Source organism: Myxine glutinosa, chromosome 14, assembly GCF_964187855.1.
Source record: "Myxine glutinosa chromosome 14, kmMyxGlut1.1, whole genome shotgun sequence".
Taxonomy (NCBI): Eukaryota; Metazoa; Chordata; class Myxini; order Myxiniformes; family Myxinidae; genus Myxine; species Myxine glutinosa.
Genome location: NC_136274.1, coordinates 77,673,749 through 77,679,748, shown reverse-complemented (window position 1 = coordinate 77,679,748; position 6,000 = coordinate 77,673,749).

The window sequence follows — 6,000 nt, the reverse complement described above, 5'->3', positions numbered from 1 at the left end:
GAAAGCAAAATGTATCACGTCTCCCCAAGAGAGATAAAAGAGAATATTTCTGTGAAGGAATTTATGAAGATTCAAAAGAACACAAGGAGGTAGATTGGATCCAAAACTTGGAAAAGAAAAAGCAACACCAAAAGGAAATGCCCCAGTGATATATGATGAAGATTTTCTTTTTTTAAAACAACGGCATAAATGCCAAACTTTAAAAGCCGTGGTCTGGATGGAATTTTAAACTTCTGGCGAAGTGTGCATGCGCGTGTGATAATTTTTCTAGCAGATCAAACAAAGCAATGTTTGTGGTCAACTCCCCCTTCTCCCAAAACATCAATGATTTGTACTTTAAGGACCCCCCCCCCCCCCCAAAAAAAAATAGCTTGAGAGTCTCAATTAGAGAGTCCAATAATTTCCAAGAACAGCAATTAATTTGCAAAAAGGTAAATTATGTAGCTTGAATTATGAATAAGTAAAAAAAAAATTATGCTAAATTAAAAAGGCAACGTGCCATCCCTACATAGAGAGTATTAGCTTACTCTCTGATAATCGGGATTTTTGCCTTTCCACAAAAAAAAAATGAATCGGCAGCCATTTACAAGTAAGCACAAAGTGTTGTAAGCACAAGTAAGCACATTTACAAGTAAGCCCTCTCAAGCTCAACGGCAAATCATGATGTGGTGTATTCCATCAACACCCCATCCCCTTCCTCTGGTGTTCATTTACTGCAAGGGGAAACAAGATGCACCCGACATTTCGAGCATTTGCCCCTCATCAGGGCACAAAGGACTCGCTCTCCCACCAGCATTGTTGGCTATGGGTCAAAGACTGGAGCAGAGGTCAGGGTCAAAGATAAAATAGCAAGGATGGAATAGATGGTAGTTTAGTGCTGCACCTGGGTCAAGGGAACAACGAGGGGTCACATCTACAAGGGGATTGTTTTCACAAACACGTCATAAAGGGTTCATGTTTACAAGGGGAACATGAAGGGATGAAGCTTAGAAAGGGATCATGAAGGTTTCATATTTACATCTAGTCTTGCCATTATATGGAATGTCATATGTTCCAAATGGAAGTCAGCATAGAAGGCCATGTCCCCTTTCCATGCAAGTCAGCAAATCACCCCTGCCAACAAGAATGATGCAAAAAGAGACCCTACCAGCTAAAGGCCAGCAAGTCTGCTTCCACTTGCAAGCAAAGCCCTTTAATCCATCATTACTTCCAGTCAAATCTTTCCTGTTTTCAAACAATTTGATCTCTGACCAGGTTGGATTCCATTCCCATCACAAGTCGGGAATGCTACTGCTCTTCTCTCAGCAATACGTGGAGGTCCTCGCTCATGGAGCCCTCTCCTCCCATTTCTCATTGGAGGCTGGAGTTCTCCATGGCAGTGTTTTGGGCCTAGTCTTGTTCCTAATCTGCAGGTGGCCAAAGTCAGGAGCCATAGCATTAATAATGTACAAAGTAAAAAATATATGAGCTCATATATAAAATAAATATATCAAATATAAAAAAAAAAAAAAAAAAATGCTTTCTGAGAGTAAAGATAATTTGTTTTTGAAATGATTACCATGTGAGATTACCACTGATAAGAGTAAGTTACAGTAAATGTTTGAATTGTTGGCACTTTGATGTGAAGTACACATGATGGACATTTCTTAACAAGCTCCAAACTCTCATCTTTTGTTAATTTTGCTGACATCATTTATCTGGAAAGAAAGGAGGGGTAGTTCATTAAACACATATGCAGTATACATATTTGAAATAATATAATCCATATGTCGCATGTCAAAATTAACATCCGCATGTCAAAATTAATATCCGCATGTCAAAATTAATATCCTTATGTCAAAATTAATATCCGCATGTCAAAATTAATATCCGCATGTCAAAATTAACATCTGCATGTTAAAATATAATATCCGTATGTTAAAATTAACATCTGCATGTCAAAATTAATATCCGCAAGTCAAAATTAATATCCGCATGACAAAATTAATATCCGCATGTCAAAATTAACATCTGCATGTTAAAATTAATATCCGCATGTCAAAATTAACATCTGCATGTCAAAATTAATATCCGCAAGTCAAAATTAACATCTGCATGTCCAAATTAATATCCGCAAGTCAAAATTAACATCTGCATGTCAAAATTAACATCTGCATGTCAAAATTAACATCCGCATGTCAAAATTAACATCCGCATATCAAAATTAACATCCGCATGTCAAAATTAACATCCGCATGTCAAAATTAATATCCGCATGTCAAAATTAACATCCGCATGTCAAAATTAATATCCGCATGTCAAAATTAACATCCGCATGTCAAAATTAACATCCGCATGTCAAAATTAACATCCGCATGTCAAAATTAAATATTGTAGTCCAACCTTCCAAATTCTATCTAGCTACTGACTTTCGGTCCATTCTGCATATTAATGACTCTGGAAAACCCTCTCCTCCTTAATGCAGGATGTAGGACAGTACCCCCAACCCTTTGTTGGGCAGACAGCAACCTTGTCTCTGCTAATCTGAAAATGATTAATCTCCGATCTGAACCTGTTACCCTCCTCACTGTTAGTTTACCCCCCTCACTGTTAGTTTACCCCCCTTCACTGGTTCGGCCAAAATGTTGACCCTCAACCCCCCCTGTTAACTTAACCTTGCTCTTCCATGAGCCTTGCTCTTGTAGAAAAGAGTTATGGGCCATTTTATCATGATAACTAACCCTAAAGTTATTCAGACAGATAAATCTATTGTAACTAGTCTGGACAGATTACCAATAAATTTTCTCCATCGTAAGGTTTTGGTGTTCACGTGAAAAATAAGGAGCTGATACTCCAGGTCCCCGCATGAGGAAAAGATCTGTGTAACATTAAAAAATTTGAACGTTTTTTGAAATATCGCATACAAGCCAAGTTACCGACATGGTTGCCATGGCAACATATTTCAGACAATCAAAGCGGTGATCTAATCAGGTTGAGATAATGCCACGATGAACAGATATCTGCAATATGAAAGCGGATTTTTTTTTTTTTTTTTTTTTTTGTATACAAGATCGAGGCTCGTGAAAGAGCGAACATTAATCACACAGAAAGCCAAACAGACACAAAACAAATAACATCGGGAGCGGGAGACAAGATGGGGAGAGAGGGGGAAGGACACAAACACAACATTTGAGAGCAGGGACCGAGAGACATGGAGACATCGAGAGAACTGTGGGAGGGAGAGGGCTTTGGGGGGGAGGCATGGGAAGGGGGGGGGGGGTGGGAGAGGTATAAAACATATGGACACTGCCAAGACTTCCAGGAAAGAAGTTGGAATTTCAAACAAGGTGGATCTGGGGTGAATTAGTGGGGGTAGAAAAGATCAAGGTTTTGGATGGGGGAAGATAAGAGATGGTGGTGAACAGCTGTTTTGAAGACCTGGAGGGAGGAGTGTGATTGAAGTGAGTGTGGGAGTTTGTTCCAGAGGCGGGAGAAAAGAGGAATGAAAGAGTGAAGGTGAGCAGAGAGCCGAGATTTCGGCAGTTTAACCATCAGAGGGTGGCTGGCAGATCTTGTGCGACCTGTAGGAATATTTGGGGGACAGAGCACAGAGAGAGCTGGGGGAGCAAGGCCGGAGAGGAGTCGGTAGAAGACAGAAAGACCACCTACCTGCCTGCGGTGAGTGAGTGAAAGGCCCTCAGAGATAGCTTCATCGCGGGAGATTCCAATGATTCTGAAAGCTTTGGATTCAACAGCGTGAAGCCGAGCCAGGTGTGAGGCAGGAGCACCAGCCCATAGGGGAGAACAGTATTCCATTGAGCTGCGGATGAAAGCCTTGTATGTGGTGAGGAGCTCAGGTGTGCCTAGGAAGGACTTCGCACGACGGAGGATGCCCAGTCGGCGACTGGCTTTGGAGGCCAGCTTGGAAATGTGGTTTTCCCAAGAAAGATCATGGCAGATGGTGAGACCCAAAAGCTTGAGCGACAGAACTTCTTGGAGAGGATTGTTGAGAAAGTAGATGGGAGGGTTGTCCAGTCGATCTTTTCGGAGAGACATAGTAAGAGTGTGAGATTTGTCAGGATTGAAAGACATGTTCCACATGTTTGACCAGTCTGTGATTTTGTCCAGGTCTCCAGAGAGTGAGGAGGCTGCAGACTGCCGATCTGAGGGAAGAGGAATGGAGCGGCAGAGAGTGGAGTCATCAGCAAAGAGATACAGAGGATTTTCCAGAGAGTCGGAGAGATCATTGATAAAGACCAGAAAAAGCACAGGGCCCAGCACACTGCCTTGGGGAACTCCAGCTTGAACGGGAAGGGGAGATGAGAGAAATCCATTCAGGGCCACACGTTGACTACGACCAGAGAGGAAGTCCGCAAGCCATGCATGGAGATTTCCATGGATACCATAGGAGGAGAGTTTGGTGAGCAGAGCTGGGTGCCAGACCGTATCGAAGGCACGTGATATGTCAAGGGAGCAAGGGAGCAAGGGAGCTATGTCAAGGGAATCAGACAGCTCTGATTTCCTGTTTGGCATTGAGGACCTCCATCCATTGTTGAGACAGCAGAAGCAGCATGTCCAGAGTAGAGTGACCTGGTCTGAAACCAAATTGATGATCAGAGATCAAGCCATTGGAGAAGAGGAAAGATTTCATATCCGAAGCAATGATGGATTCCATGACTTTGCTGATAATTGGGAGCAGGCTGATTGGTCTGTAGTTGCAAGGATCTGTTTTTGCACCTTTTTTGTGTAAAGCGGTAATGTTTGCTGATTTCCAGGATGCTGGCAGATGACCTTGAGCAAAAGATAGGGTGAAAAGAACAGAGAGAGGGTGAGATAGAGCGGCAGAGCAGGATTTTAGGACCCGTGGGCTGATGCCATCTGGTCCAGTTGCAGAATCAGAGTCGAGGTTTGACAAAAACTCCTCCACCTTGTCAGGAGAGAAGGTCACAGAGTCCAGGAGTAGTTTGGTTCGACTGGGAAAGGTGGGAACAGAGAGAGATGGGTTTGGGACTAAGGATTTTGAGGCAAACACAGAGTTGAGGCATTCGGCTTTGTCACGTGCGATGTCAACTGTGTGGCCATTTGAGGTAAGGGAGGGGATGGAGGGGGAACAAACACCAGAAACGGATTTGACCAGACGCCACCAGGATTTGGAGGAAGGAGACAGGTTTGAGAGTTCATTCTTGAGTGAGGAGAGATAGTGCTTCCTGGCACTCCTGAGGGTAGACACACACTTGTTCCGAGCTTGGTGGAAGGAACTGAGATTTCCTTCAGTTGGATTAGCCTTCCAAGAGGCAAAGGCAAGTTGTTTCAGGGCAACTGCCTCACCACAAGATTCAGTGTACCATGGACGGGAGGAAGGGTAAGACAACTGAAGGCGAGATGGGATAAATCTGTGCATGAGAGAGATCAGTTTGCTTTGGAAGAATTCCCAGGAAGAATTGATGTCAGAGGCAGTGGAGATGGGAGACCAATCCAGACGATTGATGGCTGCTTGAAGACCGTCCCAGTCGGCCTGAGTGAAATGCCAGACTCGTCGACGCTGAGGAGGCTCTCTGAGAATGGCCAGTGAGATGTCCACTTTGACAAGCACATGATCAGAAGAACCGATTGGAGCAGAAGAAGAGCAGCAGACATTAGCAGGGAAGTTAGTCATAACCAAGTCTAGAAGAGAAGATACTCCATTGGCTGAGATCCGGGTCGGGAAATTGACAGATTGTGTCAATCCCAGTGAGTCACAGAAGTCCTTTGCTGAGGTGCCATGACTGGTGAGAGAGGAACCCACACCCAACCAGGTGGCATGATGACAATTGAAGTCACCACATATGAGGAAGAGAGAGTTGGGATGAGTGGATAGAAGTTGGTCCATGTTGTCGGACAGTGAAATGTAGATGGAGTCATCACTGTTTGGGGGACGGTACAGAACACATATGAACAAAAGGTGGGAGCGGAGAGGAAGCCGTAGCCAGAGGTACTCCTGGGGGTGAGGAGGAGAGAGGGCAGTGCAAGGAGAGTGAGGAA